The sequence below is a fragment of the Felis catus genome, chromosome A3 (genome assembly GCF_018350175.1).
Source record: "Felis catus isolate Fca126 chromosome A3, F.catus_Fca126_mat1.0, whole genome shotgun sequence".
NCBI lineage: Eukaryota > Metazoa > Chordata > Mammalia > Carnivora > Felidae > Felis > Felis catus.
Window position 1 is genome coordinate 2,916,564 of NC_058370.1, and position 17,231 is coordinate 2,933,794.

A 17,231-nucleotide genomic window follows, 5' to 3' on the forward strand; every position below is an offset into this window, starting at 1 on the left:
ATCCCAGAGCTGGTTGGGCTGATATGTTCTATTCCGTTATTTTGCATAAGAATAAGAGCCTCTATTTGGATAGACGTTCCTCAGGCCTGGTCCTCATAGACTGGTTTCCTTTCCAGGAGTGGACTCTCCCTGGGTGGTTCCTGGGCTGATGGAGCAGGGAGGGCGGGAACAGCACCAGTCCCCCAGTTGGCAGATGCAGAGACGGATTGGTTTTGTGTAACTGAGCATATGCAACACATAGATGTTCACTTCAGTCAGATTCAGGAGGGAATCCTTAGCCCCTGCTGAGGCACATGGTATGTTCTTCATGATATGAGGGACAGAAGTGTAGAAAAACCAACTAACAGCTCATGGTTCCCTTGCTCTCAGCACTGGAACTGACCACAATAACACCCAGCTCCTTCACTGCCAAATGACATTACTGATGCACACACACAGTGCGATTGTGAGGTCATGCACACAGATCGCACCACACAGAGCCCGGCACATAGGAAGGGCTCAACAAACTGTTTAAATAGTCAAATGGTTTCTGTCCATGTGAAAATATGCCATGCAAATATGGCTAAAGTCATTCTCACAACATTTCAGAGGTGTACTTGGAACGGTCCGGGTTAAATTATATGCCATGTGATACATAAAGACCAACATAGAGGCCTCTGGGATAACACCTAAATGAGGTAGAACAGGGATCTGAAAACTGCAACCAGGGGACCAAATGTAGCCTAATGTCTGTTTTTACAAATAAAGTTTTATTACAACACAGGCACACTTGTTTGCCAGCACATTGTCTATGGCTGCTTTTGAGATACAACGCAGAATTGAGGACTTATGGCGGTATGGCCGTACGGTACTCATGGCCCCTCACAGACAGCCTGCTGACCCACACTTTGGTACAAGTGAGACTGGAGTGGAGTGAAAAGCAGGGTCGCTGCTGACCTGGGAAATTCCCCACAGGCTAAACCGCGATGAACAGAAATGTCAATGGGAGTCATAATGTAGGAGTCCCAGACCTTCCTGTCTGTACGTGGTGAGGCCCCTGGAGCACAGGGCCTCCCCAGCTGGTCAGCTCCCCACACAGTGTGTTTCACCAAGGGTGAAAGGCAGAAAGGATTTAGTAATTTAACAACAGTCGATGCATGCTTTCATGGATCCCGTTGTCCTTGAGGTATTGAGCACCTGGGAAGTGCTAGTTTCTGGGAATAAGCAGGGAGTAAAATCAAGTTTCTCCTCCCACGGAATTCACATTCCGCAAGGGTGGGAGTTGTAAATGTGCACCCTAAGAGCCAGAAGCATACACGAATATGTTTCAGTGTAAGGAAGAATTCATCAGGGACAGTGTGTTAAGACATGGAGGTTCTATTTAAGGAAGACTTCTCTGCAGAGAGGACATTTGAGACAAGAGGAAATGAGCCTTGCAAATGGGGTGGCGAGTTGTTCCAGACAGGAGGAGCAGCAGGTTCAAACGCATGAATTGAGAAGCTATTTATTATATCTGAGAAATGAGATCAGTGCCATTTTAGTGCATTGAGCAAAAGGGGGAACATGGTAAAGGGATACAGATTTGCATTGACCAAAGAATTAAGTATGGGGCTTATGCTCTGTTTCAAGAAAAATGGAAGCCTTGGGAGTATTTGTGTTTCAAAAGGATCACCTTTGGCTAAGTTTAGAGACTAGACCATATGATTCAACATAACCCACCCTCAGGAATAATGGGAGACTCTTGAATCATGAGCTGAATTCATGAGTTATTCCTGAGGACTGTATATGTGCAAAGCACACTTCTAATTGTGGCTTAATATACTCTGTGGCTCTTACAGCTCTCACCTAGGATAGAGACAGCTGGAAAGAACATTGCTTCCACTCATAAGAATAAAAAAGGGGACGCCTGGGTGGCTCAGTCAGTCAAACAGCCGACTCTTGATTTTGGCTCAGGTCACCATCATCTCACAGTCCATGAGATTAAGCCCCGTGTCGGGCTCTGTGCTGACAACACAGAGCCTGCTTGGGATTCTCTCTTTCCCTCTCTCTGCCCCTATCCCACTTGTGCTCTCTCACTCTCTCTCAAAATAAATAAATGAACTTTAAAAAATAAGAAAAAAACTATCTACAAAGTCATAACTCCACTTGAATCCATCACAGAATTGAGATTGGAGGGCAACCAAGAAGATTAAAATCCAACAGATGAAAAAGCAAATCCAAGGAAGATGGCTTCTGAGCACTGATTTACCTGGAGCACACCACAGGAATAAGATGGGTTGCCACACGAGGAGGCAAGTAGAACTGAGATAAAAATGTTCAGTGAATTTGGGGCGCCTGGGTGGCTCAGTTGGTTAAGCATCTGACTTCGGCTCAGGTCATGATCTCACAGTCCGTGAGTTCGAGCCACGCGTTGGACTCTGTGCTGACAGCTCGGAGCCTGGAGCCTGCTTCGGATTCTGTGTCTCCATCTCTCTCTGCCCCCCCCCCCCCCCGTTCATGCTCTGTCTCTCTGTGTCTCAAAAATAAGTAAACATTAAAAAAAATGTTCAGCGAATTCATCCAAGAAACAAATAACCCAGTTAAGAAATGGGCAGAAGACATAAGTAGACACTTTTCCAAAGAAGACATCCAGATGGTCCACAGACACATGAAAAGATGCTCAACATCACTCATCATCAGGGAAATACAAATCAAAACCATGATGAGATATCACCTCACACCTGTCAGAATCGCTAAAATTAACAACACATGAGACAATAGGTGTTGACAAGGATGCAAAGAAAAGGGAAACTTCTTTCATTATTGGTGGGAATGCCAACTGGTGAGGCCACTCTGGAGAATGGTATGGATGTTCCTCAAAAAACTAAAAACAGAACTACCCTATGATCCAGTAATTGCATTATTATGTATTTACTCAAAAGATACAAAAATACTGATTTGGACAGGTACATGCACCCCAATGTTTATAGTAGCATTATCCACAATAGCCAAACTATGGAAAGAGCCCAAGTGTCAACGACTGTTGAATGGATAAAGAAGATGTGGTATGTATACACAATGGCTATTACTCAGCCATCAAAAAGCCATCAAAAAGAACGGAATCTTGCCATTTGCAATGACATGGTTGGAGATAGGAGGTATTACGCCCAGTGAAATAAGTCCAACAGAGAAAGATAAATACCATATGATTTCACTCATGTGTGGAATTTAAGAAACAAAACAGATGAATATATGGGAAGAGGGAGAGAGAAGAGAGAAACAAACCACAAGTGACTCTTAGTGTTAGAGAACAAACTGAGGGTTGGTGGAGGGAGGTGCGTGGGGGATGGGCTAAATGTGGGATGGGTATTAAGGAAGGTACTTGTTGCGATGAGCACTAGGTGTTGTGTGTCAGTGATGAATCACTGAATTCTACTCTTGAAACCAATATTGCACTGTATGTTGGCTGACTAAAATAAAGAAAATATGTTTAGTGACTTGCTAAAGGCCAAGTGTGGAATAGTCAGAGTACAGATCCCCTAGGGGCTGCGGACATAAGGGGAGGGCATCCACTTGCAAACTCTCTTCCGCTGACCTCCACCTGGAGCTCAGGAGAAAGAGTGAGGGGAAGAGGCTGAAGAGAAACTCTCTTAGTGCAGTGGTCTGCAGAAGTGGGATGGACAGCATGGGTAGGGGGGGCAGCACCTGATCCTGTCTGAACTCTCCTCCCCAAAGAACAAAAGTCTTAAAACGCTGGGGGAGGAGAAGCAAACCCTGGTAATGCTTGGGTATAGATGGAGACTCACTGTGGTTGGGGGGAAGGAAAAGAATACTCTGTCCCTGGAGAAGTGGCAGGAATCCATCACAGGGACAGATCATAATGGGTTTCCTGATGCTAAGAGGGAGGCAGGACTTCTGAGGAAGCCCCATCCCCCAAACCCAGGGACACAGTGCCTTTCTAAGACTGTTGTTGGACCAGAATGTCACAGAGCTGCCTCTTACCCCCAGACTAACAAGCACAGAGGAATAAGCAACAGCAATCCTCAGTGTGGCCCAGGGGAAAGGAATAGAGACTCTTTTGGAGGCACCGACATCCAGGGAAGTCCTACAGCAGAGAGTACAGCAGTATCACTAAGAAAAGCTCTGACAAACCAGCCCCCACCTGAAATACAAGATAATACAGAGAAATTTGAAGCCAATAACCATAGCAATAACAAAACCCAAACCAACTCAATTTCTAGCTAGATTGGCTAAGTACCACCACACTAACAGCCCAGCAGAGGAAGGAGCCTGCCACATCCAAACATAAGTACTATTTACCTGGGTCTCTACCATCTCACATATGGCATTCAGGGGTAACTAGCATGCATGTACAAGCCAGAAATTATGAGACAAACAGAAACTCTGCCAAGAGACAAAATAATCAATATAAGTAGGCTCAGGAGTGGCTCAGATGTTGGAAATATACATGATTTAAAACAGCCATGATGGAGGCCTTGCAGATGCCTCCACCACCCAGAAGCCCCCTACATTGCCTAGCCATGGTCGACCCCACCATGCTCTTTGACATCACCACGGAGGGTGAGTACTTGGGCCATGTCTCCTTTGAACTGTTTGCAGATAAAGTTCCAAAGACAGCAGAAAACCTTCATGCTCTGAGCACTACGGAGAAAGGATCTGGTGATAAAGATTCCTGCTCTCACAGGACTGTTCCAGGATTTATGTGCCAGGGTACTGACTGGCAGCAAGTCCATCTATGGGCAGAAGTTTGATGATGAGAATTTCATCCTGAAGCACTTGGGTCCTGGCATCTTGTCCTTAGGGAATGCTGGACCCGACACAAGAAGTTCCCAGCTTTTTGTCTGCACTGCCAAGACTGAGTGGTTGGAGGGCAAGCATGTGGTCTTTGGCAAGGTTAAAGGGGATAGATATTGTGGAAGCCATGGGGCACTTTGGGTCTAGGAATGGCAAGGCCAGCAAGAAGGCTACCCCTGCCAAATGGACAAAACGAATACATTCGATTTGTGTTGTATCTCAACTGCCAGACCATTCCTTCTGTAGCTCGGGAGAGCACCCCTCCGCCCTCACCTGCTCAAGATCCCCTATAATCTTTGTGTTCTCACTGCAGTTATGTGGGTTCCATGTTTTCCCTTATTACCCTCCAAGTCTAGCTGGATTGCAGAGTTCAGCTTACAATTATGAAATTAAAACTGAACACCACCACCACCAAATAGCCATGATGGATGTGTCAAAAGTTTTGGAAGAGAAGAAAGACAGAATTCAGGGACAGTTGGGGGATTTCAGTAGAGAGATTATAAATAAAAGTCATGGTAGTGGAGATAAAGACTTCCTTGAATGATGTACATGGTGCACAGGCAGATTATGATCCCTGGCTGCTGAAATTTGCAGCCAACGAGAGAAACGTTGGTGTGATCCCAGACTAGGACAGGTAAGAAGAGGGCTTGGCTATCTCACTCAAGAACTTTGACATTCTTGGGAACCATAAAGGTCTTTGATCTTGGATATGAAAAGATGTGATCAGTGCGTTTGAAAAATAGTGCCATGACTATTGCCGACAAGGAGGCTCTTCTGGAAGCCAGTGTGAAAGAGGCTGAGTGGTGGGTGAGGGAGGTGGCAGGTGGAAGGGAACTGACTCCCAAGATGCAGGGTGAGGGACAGGGAGGCCTCACCCTCTCTCTGAGGGTTCCAGCTGCACAGGCTGCTGATGCTGTGATCCCACTTGGGATCTCAGAACCTTTTGTGGAGGAGGAGAGAACGTGAAGTGAGTTTCCACAGATGCTCCGGAGGTTCCCGTGGGAGAAGTGGACACACGTGGTCAGTTAGGGAAAGAGTGTTAGTGGTGGAGAAGCGCCAGTACCCCTGAACAGAAGAAGGTGGACTCAGCAATGCGGAGGTGTCTGTCCCGGCTACAACATCAGAGGAGACGCCCAGGGAGAGACGGGTAGGAAAAGGGTGAAGACTATTTCTTGCCCTTCCATATTTTCCCCTAAACTGGAAATAACTTGATTTCTTACTTTCCCTCTAACCTGTGATACTTTATCTTCTCTTGCTTTTTATTTATTTTTTACTTACTTAATTTTTAAGGTTTCCTTATTTATTTAGAGAGAGATAGTGAGAGAGTGTGGGAGGGCCAGAGAGAGAGGAGAGAGAGAATCCCAAGTGGGCTTCGCGCTGTCAGCACAGAGCCCACGAACCATGAGACCATGACCTGAGCCAAAATCAAGAGTCAGATGCTTAACTTATGAGCCACCTTTTCTTGCTTTCTCAATAAGCATGTCACAGGGAAAATACACAAACATGTCCACGTGTAATTAAATATTTCCCAAAGAAAGGCGGGCTGCTCTTTTGTATCGACAGTTCCCTTTCTGCTGGTTGCTGTGCTCGGCCTCCTTCTTTTAAATATTGTTCAGACTGTATCTAGCACAGTGTCAGCTCCTCCGTGGTGCCCGATGAGATTGGATGATGGTAATTATATGCGTCACTGGAACAGCACTGCTGTAAAACCAGCAGCCATCCCAACCCATAATGTCAGAGTTTAAAAAACAAAAACAAAAACAAAAACCTTATTCTTCCTTTATATTATAGCACTGGATCAGAATCACGGGTTTCAAACCAAATAATAAAAGTAATTTCCTATGATGAAGATAGGGAGAAAAATAGTATTCATTAGACACCTCCTATCTACCTGGGATTGTGTTAAACAGATAGATAAATGCCATAACGTAGTATAGAGATATAAAATATAGGGGCACCTGGGTGGCTCAGTCGGTTAAGCATCCGACTTCGGCTCAGGACATGATCTCGCAGTTCGTGAGTTGGAGCCCCGAGTCGGGCTCTGTGCTGACAGCTCAGAGCCTGGAGCCTGCTTCGGATTCTGTCTCCCTCTCTCTCTGCCCCTCCCCTGCTCAAGTGTGAGCGCGCTCTCTCTTTCCTCTCTCTCTCAAAAATAAATAAACATTAAAAGAAAATTTTTAAAAACTTCACCACAGTGTCAGGTGACTCAATGGTGGCATGAGAAGTGTTTAGCCCTTTCATTTGCTAAACTGCATTTCCTTTTTAAAATATTTTAAATGAACACAATTACCTTTAAAATGCACTTAAGGGGCGCCTGGGTGGCGCAGTCGGTTAAGCATCCGACTTCAGCCAGGTCACGATCTCGCGGTCCGTGAGTTCGAGCCCCGCGTCGGGCTCTGGGCTGATGGCTCAGAGCCTGGAGCCTGTTTCCGATTCTGTGTCTCCCTCTCTCTCTGCCCCTCCCCCGTTCATGCTCTGTCTCTCTGTCCCAAAAATAAATAAAACGTTGAAAAAAAAATTAAAAAAATAAATAAATAAAATGCACTTAAAATCTCTTTCTCCCTCTCATTACAAGAGGATCTACTCGAATTTCCACATCAGCTTACTCTAGCACATTCCACATCCCAGATTTGTTCTGGAAACATCCTGGGAATTGAGGTACTTATGCTGTTCTCTGCCATCTTGTGACACACAGGTATGACCTGTTTGGTCTTCTCTAAGATGTTTCCTTGATGGGGCTGTTTGTCCGAAAGGATATTTAACCCAAATCTAGGTTGTTTTTCATTTCTTTCATTTTTAAAACATTTTGCTACTATGCATATGACACAAACAGAAAACAGTAAAAATTTTAAAAGCACATCTGAATGATCGGTTACAAAATGCAATTGACTCGGCCATCCAGACCAAAACAGAATAGTTCTGCATTCCAGAAGCCTGCCTCCTGTGCCACTGAATGCCCTCTCCCCACTTCCCCCTCCACATCTTTATATCCTCTCTCTGCCTTCTTCTTTCTAGTATAACCACACAAATATACAGCTCTATATATTACAGTTTAGTTTTGTAAAATATTAGATAAAAGGGATGACAGTCTGACTTCCCTTGTGTGATGAGAGCAACTGTAGTATCTCCTTCAGTGCTGGCATGGTGACGACAGAATCGCTCAGCTTATGTCCGAACATGTAGTCACTGTCTCCATGTTACAACGGGTTCTTGTTTTGCTGGGTATAGAATTACAGGTTGGTGCTTACTGTCTGTTAGTCCTTCTCACTGTCTTCGGGCTTGTACGTCTCCTGTTGAGAAGAGGGTTGTCAGCATCAGTTCATATTGTCGTTTTGAAGAAAACTTGCCTCTTTTGTCCAGCTATTTTTAAGAATTTAAAAAATTCCCTTTGCCTCTGGTGTCCAGAAGCTTTACTGTAACGTACCCTCGTGTGTAATTTTTAGAATTTACTGTTTGGATCTGCAAAGCTTCTTGGATCTGTGATTTTTGTTTTTTCATTAGCTTTATAAAGTTCTCAGCCTATATGGGGCGCCTGGGTGGCGCAGTCGGTTAAGCGTCTGACTTCAGCCAGGTCACGATCTCGCGGTCCGTGAGTTCGAGCCCCGCGTCGGGCTCTGGGCTGATGGCTTGGAGCCTGGAGCCTGTTTCCGATTCTGTGTCTCCCTCTCTCTCTGCCCCTCCCCCGTTCATGCTCTGTCTCTCTCTGTCCCAAAAATAAATAAACGTTGAAAAAAAAAATTTAAAGTTCTCAGCCGATATAATATCACTTCTGCCCAGTTTTCACTCCTCACTCTCTGGTATTCCAATTCCACACACGCTGGCCCTCCCTCAGTACCCTTGGGGTGTCTTCAACCTTATCCTGTACTTTCCATAATTTGTTATTCTGTGATATCCTCTTGACTTTGACATTTGACCTATCTCCCACTTCACTAATTATTTCCATGTCCAATCTATATTAAATCCTCCAACTTAATTCTAAATGTTTATGTATTTTTCTATTCCACAATGTTCAATTAATTCCTTTTTTAAAGAATTTTGTAGGTTCTTTTGTAAGAATTCTCAAAGGCTCTGTTTCCTTGAACATGATCATCAGGTTCTTTACAGTCCAACAACTCTGGGGTGCCTGGGTGGCTCAGTCGGTTGAACGTCCGACTCTTGGTTTCAGCTCAGGTCAGGATCTCACAGGTTGTGAGGGTAAGCCCTCATCGGGCTCTGAGCTGGTGGTGTGGAGCCTGCTTGGGATTCTCTCTCTCTCTCTCTCTCTCTCTCTCTCTCCCTCTCTGCCCCTCCCCTGCTCTCTCTCTCACAAATAAATAAACTAAAAAAAAATATGGTCCTCCAACCCCAATCTCTGGATCCACTGTGAGTCTGTTTCTGTTGCCTGTATTTGCTGCTGATTTCTGCACATGTTGTCCTGCCATGTCAAGGTGCCCAGTTATTTCACGCAGTGTGCCAGAAGCTTGACTTTTTACAGAGCTTTGCAGAAATTATTCAGGTCCCCGTTGACGGATTTATGTTTGCTATAGCAATCCCAGAGCAATCCCATTTGAGAGATCACTAGAAGCTAAGGTGCAGAGGCTGTGGTGATCTGTTGACTCCTAGTCTGCCCCAACGACCTTAGAAAAGAAGCATCTCCTGATGTCAGCTTTCACTCCCACATCTTACACCCGCCATCCTTCATTCTCTTACTTTCTGTCGCAATCTCGCAGAGTTTTTAATATGTTCTATGATTGGTCTCATCCACTTAGTCTACCATTTTTAAAAAAGGTTCTTTATCGGGGCGCCTGAGTGGCTCAGTCTGTTAAGCGTCCGACTTCGGCTTAGGTCATGATCTCCTGGTCTGTAGTTCGAGCCCCTTGTCGGGCTCTGTGCTGATGGCTCAGAACCTGGAGCCTGTTTGAGATTCTGTGTCTCCCTCTCTTTCTGCCCCTCCCCTGCTCACGATCTCTCTGTCTCTGAAAAATGAATAAACCTTTAAAAAATTTAAAAAAATAAAAATAAGAAAGGTTCTTTTTCGATCCATTAAATAAATATCTGTTGAGTCCTAGTCTGTGCCAGACTGTGTGTCTGCATGCTGGATGTTCACTGGGGAGCCAGGGAGAGAAACACCACCCATGCAGCATTCATAGTCTAGTGTTTTAAGATTTAATTACTTGACCTCTGGTCCTATAGGACCTTATAAGGGCAGATTTGAAATGAATCCAGAAAGTACCATCATGGTCCACAGAAATGGCTGATCTCACAGGGTGAGCAGAGTCCTGGAACGATGTTGAGGGATCTTGCTGAAAAACACAGAGGAGAGTCCTGGTCATGTGACGACACGTATTTGTTGGGGCAGGAAGTCCAACGTGCCCTCCTACCCTTCCACCAGCACTGCCACCTGCAGACCATGGTGACAGTGACTTCTGCGATCCTGACCTGGCCCGCTGATGGTCTGGTTGTGGTAAGAGGACAGAAGGGGAGGAGTTGAAAGAACTTACTTAAGAGCCATTTAAAATTTAAACAGTGTTCATAGCCATCAAAGCCTCGAGGTGTTCTGAAGCAACACTACTCCCTCAGAACACTATTCCCTCATGTTTACACGATCTCTTCAAAGGCCCATTAGATCTAAACCTTTGATGTGTGACCGACTACTTCAGTGGTGGCTTTTTGTCAGCTCAAATTTAAATCCAGTGGGGAAACGGACAAATTGGCTCTTTTATCCACCACTTTCAGTATCAACTCACAATGAACCGGGATATTTTCCCCACTTAAAAGCTACATGATGAGTTTATGAGCAGGACAAAGCAAATAAATATTCTGCCCAGGAGCTCCACCGGAACACAGAGTCAGACTTTCGGGACCGGAGCCGTGCACGCCACTCTCCTCCAGCTGAGCCTGTCTGATTCCATCTCTTCCTTGGGAACACAAGCACAGCGTGTGGAGAAGCCACCGCCTCCGGCCAGTGTTGGGGAGGGTCCTGTGGACGCCGTGGCCCTGGGCTAATGCAGGCGTGCTGCTAAACTGAGGAGCAAGGGTCCTTCCGTAAAGGCCAGGGGACGATCGTTGCTGGAAGTGAGCTCGTGACGTAGAACTGAATCAACCCATCTCCAGCCCCCTTTGTTCTCTTGGACCAAACCGCAAGCTCACTGTAGATGCTGCACACACCTTTCTTTCTCCAGACGTCAGTGCTCGCTTTGGAAGGGGTGACCCAGGTGTGATGAGCGGGTTTGCACTGGGGACATCCAGTCACCTGCCCAGTGCTGGCGTCTCCTCTCCCGGCACTTCCTTGAGAAGACGCAGCATCCCTGTGAAAGCTAGTTTACCCACTGAAGAGGGTGCGGAAGAGAAGACACACGTAGACAAATCTAACGATGAAATCATTCACACGTCTAGAGGATACATGGAAAGCTTTGCTTTTCAAAAAGTCCTCTTATGGGAAATCCTTTTATATTAGTCAGCTCAGGCTGTCGTAACATGAGACCCCGGACTGGGGGGCTTAAACGCAGAAGTCTATCTCCTCACCATTCTGGAAGCTAGAAGCCCAAGATCAAGATGCCAGCAGGCTTGGTTTCTTCTGAGGACCAGGAGACTCTCTCCTTGGCTTGTACACAGTCGTCTTGCTGTGTCCTCACACGTCTTTGCTCTGCATCTGTGTCTCCACCCCCTCTGCTCTTGAGGAAGGACACCAGTCATATTGAATAAGGACCTGTCTGTATGATCTGCTTTTACCCTCAGTGACTCTGCAAAGGCTCTATCTCCAAATACAGTCACAATCCGGGGAATTGGGGGTGAGGACTTCTACATACGAATTTGAAAAGAATACAATTCAGCCCATGACACCTTTCTAAAGATGATGCAGAGCCCTAAAATAGATTCCCAACTTCAACTAAATGAGATCAATTTTTAGAATTCTGCAGCATAGAAATCACTGTAACAAAAGTAAAAAGGCAGATGAGAAACAGCGAAACACATTTGCTATTTATGTCACAAAGGTCTAATTTTTAAAAATACAGATGGATCAATAGATAAAGCCAGTTGGGAAAAGCCAAAGTCCTCTGGAAAATGGACACAAAGTCTAGAGCACTCACAGAGAGGGAAATAAAAGCTGTTTTTAAATTTTTTTTTCAACATTTATTTATTTTTGGGACAGAGTGAGACACAGCATGAACAGGGGAGGGGCAGAGAGAGAGGGAGACACAGAATCGGAAACAGGCTCCAGGCTCTGAGCCATCAGCCCAGAGCCTGACGCGGGGCTCGAACTCCCGGACTGCGAGATCGTGACCTGGCTGAAGTCGGACGCTTAACCGACTGCGCCACCCAGGCGCCCCTAAAAGCTGTTTTTAAATGATGGCCAAAATGAAATGCAACTATAAACAATCTTGAAATCACATTTTTTCCCCACTGATCACAATGACAAAGGTTTGATGACCCAAACTTGACCAGAGTGGAATGAATGATTTCGTATATATCGTAAGTTGATAGGACCTTCAGGTCAGACATTTGGCAAAGTCTATCACCACTGCAATTATACAAAACCTTTGACTGGCACTTCTCGGTCCCACAAACAATAGGCCTTCATACGTGCGAAGTGACCTACGTACCAGAACACTTGCGGCAGGGTCGTACGGGATGGCAAAAGACTGAACACCTCTAAGCAGGAGTCAGCAGGTCTGTTCCCAGTGAATACTTCACAGCGGTCAAGGGATGTGGGACCGCTCCGTATGTACTGATACGGGACCATCGGCAGTCTGTAGTAAGGGCGGTCAGTGTTTGTGAATGCTATTATCTGGGATAAAATGTTCACCCGGATGGATTTGAATGTTTCTGAGAGCACACACAGCCAACCTGGATGCCCCTAGGGGAGAGTCCGTGGCACCCGGGAGGCGGAATAGACAGGACACTGAACACCTGTCCCTTCTGGGACTAAACACCACGCAAACGTTTCAGCACAGAGCCCCAAAGCAAATATGACAAAATGTTAATATCTGTTCCAAGGTGGGTGCGTGGATGATCTGTTCTATTATCTCCTGTCGTTTCGTGCTCATTTGAAATGTTTCATAATTAAAATTTAAAAATAAAAAATCACATCTTTTTGCCTATTACATTTTAAAAAATGATTCCCACACATACGCACCTAAATTTGTCCATACTTTTCACTGTTCCTTCTATCTTACTCAACCTCTCATAATTGCAAGGGAAAGAAACACACGCCAACAGGCTTTCGACAAACAGAGAATTTAGTGGCTCCTATTTTCTGGAAAGGCCTGGGTGTCGCCTTCAGGTCCAATTGGATCTAGGAGCCCAAATGATGCCGTCCCTCGTGTCTTTCTCTTCCTCAGGCAGGTGATGCTGTTTACTTCTTACTGGTTTTTGTCAGGAAGCAGGGAAGAGAACGTTGCTCACCAATGGTCGTGAGGACTCTCACCACGTGGTCACAGTTGCGACTTCAAGATCTAGCCATGCAAATGCGTATTCCTCCTTCGCAAATAGCAAGCACGGTGTCGGCATGTACTTTGGAACCGAACAAAATCCTTTCCCCAACAAGCTCCTTCATGGCTGTCGGCATCCGGAAGGTCCTCACCCGGATCGGTTATTTCACTGGGGATTGTCAAGGGGCGATTTCCTAATTGTGTCGTCCCTTACTCATTTATCACCTGCTACTTTTCCGCAAAGAGTTTTCCTTATTAACAGAGGATAAACTGGTTCTGAGCAAATGCTTGATTTTTTCCCATTGGTGATCAATTTTCAGGGTAAGAAGCTCATTATAATTGTCCCTCGCAATGGTGGCAATCTTATTTTTCCCTTTTTCCATATCACAGTTAGGGTTCTCCACAATCTAACGTGGAGTTGGAGTTTGGGGTGCGGGATGTTTATTAGAGAGAAGCACCTGTAAAGGGGAGGGAGCACAGGGAGACACTGGAGAGTGCTGTAGGCAGATGAAGCCCCCCCTAACCCCCAGGGCAGAGGGTAGCTCCCGGGTGGGCAATGCCCTTCAGAACCAGGCAGCTGCCCATGGGTCCGAAGCTGGGCTGAAGTGCTGGGCCTTAACGCCCCTCCCCACTCGGCACTCCCACCACCCAAAGAACATCACCTTGAGCCGCAGTTCCCTGAACTTGAGGCAGGTCCTAAAGGAACCACAGCGGATGCCCTCTGCTGACCTGCATTCATGGCACCAAGTACTTGTAGGGCACATCTGGAGAGCATGTCCTCACCTGCCACTCTCTCCATCTGTGTGTTTTATTTGAATGTGTATTTACTTTTGAGATAGTGGGGAGGGGCAGAGAGAGAGAGAGGGAGACACAGAATCTGAAACAGGCTCCAGGCTCCAAGCTGTCAACACAGAGCCTGACGCGGGGCTCGAACTCACGCACCGTGAGATCATGACCTGAGCTGAAGTCAGACGCTCAACCAACAGAGCCACCCAGGCACCCCTCTGTGTATGTTTTTAATTTCGTGTTTGGTTCTGCTTTGCTTTATATTTTAATGACATTACGGGCTCATGTATTTTATGTTCTATATCTTACAATAAAAATGTTTGATTTTGATGTTCAAACAATCTCACATTTAACCAGTGGAATTTCCTATGACACACCATTATGTCTTTGAGCCCTATTTCCTTCTAATGGGAAACGATATGTATAAATTCAGATTTGAGCTTATGTGCTACTGCCCCGAGGTGCTATTGCTTCTAAACTCTCCATGGAGCGAGTGAGGATATGAGTGTGTGCGTGTTAAGTCATGAGTTTTTATTACTATTTTCTATTCAAATTCAGCATGACAAAGTTTATTTTCTTGCCTGTTTTGACTCTCTGTCTATATATTCCCTAATAATATTAATACTGTTATTTATTCTAAAAGATACGTAAAAATGGCATCAAAATTATGATGCCAAAATCACCACTAACAATAAAACCGCTGAGTGAATTTTAAGATTCATCTGGAGTTCTTTTTATCCTTAGAGTATAATCATCAAGGATGCGGAGTCAGGGTGCTTTTCAGAGATTACTCGGAATACTGTTTCTCTGTGTTACTATGTCACCACTTTGATACAAAATTAGGCCCGTTTGTTTCTGCTTACTTCCAGCCTGGGGGTTTGGGGTGTTTTGTGTTTTTTTTCTCCTTTTTTTTTTTTTTTTTTGATTTGCTTTTTGAATGCGTAAAGCATCTACAAGCTTCAAATCATTCAGAATACTTTGACATTTTTTTTCCCCACTGAGATTCCTTTTTTCTTCCTTAGTTTTGGGGCTTCTAAAATTGGCATATTTTCAAATTTCTTATCTGGGTACATTGGCATTTGTTATGTACATAGGGAGTAGAAAAGCATTTCCCTGAATGTGAATTATGAAACACCGCATTCGTGAGACGCTTCTCGAACAACAAGTTTGAGAAACTCTGTGGACCACCCCCCCCCCCACCCACACACACAACTACATTCACCTAACGCAGTAACGTATAATGGGCGCCAAGAGTGTCTTCAGTAAGGAAGGATGCTCGATTTCCTCCACCACAAATTACCACGGATGTTTGATCCCGGAATGCCCGTTGTATCACGCACCGGCAGCCCGCGGAATCAGTGCTGGTTCGTCCTAACTTAAATGCGACTCGTTCTAAGCAAAGATGAGGGACTCACGCCTTCTCATCACATCTTTGTTATGACTCCCAGGCCTTAAAATACTGGCACAGAAAAACCCATTATTTGGGTGTCTCTCAAGAAACGGCTAATGCCTCATAAGCACATACGTGGAATAGAAGCTCTGTCAGAGGAAGTTGGGTTTTTTGTTTTTGTTTTTGTTTTTTTGTGCCTCTGCTGACACGGCGCACTAAGGACTACATTTGGGTGGCACGCCTCAGGCCCTTGAGGCCACGTGGTGCATGAAAGAACGAGTGAACTGTCACTTTCTTAAGGAACGAGCCTTCACATACGCCGACAAGGTAAAGACAGCATCATATGTTTTCTTCGCCACCTACGTTTTGAAAAATCCATAGCTAAAAAATTTACAAATAAGAGGCTTAGTGAACATGTAAGATCTCCTGGAAAACCGTTTTTTTTAAACAAATATTTTTAACCTATAATGTGCAAACAAATATTTTTAACTTATTATGTGCAAAAAAAACCCAGTATATATAGACATATATACACACACGCTAACAAAATCTGGAAAAAAGATCATGTAAATGGGTGGATAAACACATTGCACATTCCATATTCTTCCCCAACGCATATTCCAGAAACACAGAGACTCAGGTAATGCTCACAAGTGTCCATAAATGGCTTCAAAGTCAAATGCGTTCAGGAATCTTCTTTTGGACAAATTTGAGCTAGTTTCTTTACTGCGAAACTCTAAAATGATTTCAAATTCAATAAATCCTCAGTGTACTAATATTTATTGTGGATCTCTAATCGGGAATGGATATTTTGTGTCACTTGCAAATAAAGTGTTTTATTTTTCTAGGTGAGTCATTTTGCAGGACTGATGTCTCCTTCCTCACTTCCGGAAACCTTGGTCAAGTTAAAGCACCAGGCACAGGACCGCTGACAAAGCTTCCCTCAACTGAGTCAGACGTGAGCCTAGCCCCAGAGTGACTGCACGTGAACGTGCCACAGCTGTGATTAGCACGTTGCGGACTCTCGTGGAAACCGTAGGCAACTCGCAAGAATGCACAGGGTGGGGGGTGAGCATTGAGGTGGAGACTCTGAGACAGACTCAGAAGGAAATGACCGGACATAAGAACATCGCATCCGAAATGTAGAGCATCCATGATGGGCTCTGGGGAGACGGGGAGGAGGGAAGAGCCAATGGGTGTGGAGACGGGTCAACAGAAGCTGGAGTGGAATGACTGGGGAAAAATAAGGAGAAGAAAGCAAGAACTGATCAGGAGAAATTTTGAGGGGTGCCTGGGTCGCTCAGTCGGTTGAGCCTCTGACTCTCGGTTTCAGCTCAAGTCATGATCCCAGGGTTGTGGGATCGAGCCCCACACCAGGCTCTGGGATGAGTGTGGAGCCTGCTTGGGATTCTCAATCTCTCTCTCTCTCTTCCCCTCTCCCCTGCTTGCGCTCACTCCAGCTCTCTCTAAAATAAAAAAAAAAAAGAAGAAACTTTAAAGTAATAACAGTTGAAAATTTTCCAAAATGAATGACACCAAAACACAGATCCAGAGAGCTCAGCTCACACCACACATAATAATTATCGATAAATCTACACCTGGAAATAACACATTCAAACTACACAGAAACAAAGGCAAAGAAAATTGGAAGAAACTAGGGGGAAAGGCTTTGCTGCATAGAGAAACATGGATACACTTTACCTAGTGCTTCCTGTCAGACACAGCGAGAAGAATGGTAGGGGTGAAATAGAGTGTTGACAGGAAGTTATCCTTAAAAGGGAAGGAAGGGCACCTGGGTGGCTCAGTTGGTTGAGCCTCCGACTTAGGCACAGTTCATGGTCTCACGGTTTGTGAGTTCGAGCCCCACATTG

At 45.2% G+C, this 17,231-nt stretch overlaps 1 pseudogene; it reads left to right on the top strand.

The window, feature by feature from the left end:
* The first annotated feature begins 4,496 nt into the window (after positions 1–4,496).
* Positions 4,497–10,758, top strand: LOC109498505 (annotated as a pseudogene).
* Positions 10,759–17,231: the final 6,473 nt, after the last annotated feature.